The sequence below is a fragment of the Aplysia californica genome, unplaced genomic scaffold (assembly GCF_000002075.1).
Source record: "Aplysia californica isolate F4 #8 unplaced genomic scaffold, AplCal3.0 scaffold01535, whole genome shotgun sequence".
In the NCBI taxonomy this organism is placed as follows: domain Eukaryota; kingdom Metazoa; phylum Mollusca; class Gastropoda; order Aplysiida; family Aplysiidae; genus Aplysia; species Aplysia californica.
Window position 1 is genome coordinate 68,439 of NW_004798805.1, and position 697 is coordinate 69,135.

A 697-nucleotide genomic window follows, 5' to 3' on the forward strand; every position below is an offset into this window, starting at 1 on the left:
TCTCTCTCTCACCCCTCATCTCTCTCTGTCCTATCTCCTATCTTTCCCTCTCTCTCTTCCTCTCCCCCGCTCCACCTCCTCTCCCTCACTCTCCCCCCTCTCTCTCCCTCTTTTTCCCCTCTCTGATTTCCACCCATCCCCTCTCCCGGTAAGGAGGTTAAAATCTTCTAGCAATCTCGATTACAAAGCTGTAGTGCAGGAGTCGAGATAATAAGAACTTAGAAGATTGTTTTAGTAAGAGTTTTACGGCACGTGCAACACAATAAGACCATATAAGTGCCGAAGATTACAGGTGTTACAAGAGAGTAACAAACACATAATAGAGGGCGGGGAGATAAGGACGACAGATGTTTGATAGGAAAGAAAGAGCAAACCACACCAGAGCACCCGCCAACCACCCATAACTTTTAAGAATCTAGTCGAAACCTTCTGAGACGGTCACCCATTGTCATTGTCAGTGAGAAAAGTGTTTGTCTGAGACAGGTGGACGTCATAAACAGTGTTATTACAATGTAAAAAAAAAAAAAAAAAAGAAAAAAAACCACAAAAAAACAACAACCCCACAAACTATGGCCGAAATAGGAAGTAGCCATTTTTGCTCGTGAGTGTCTTGTACAGGTGACCGTTAGAGCAGATTTGACCGTACTGTGGACAATAAAGAAGATGAAGAAACTGACATATTCCCACAGGTTTGAGA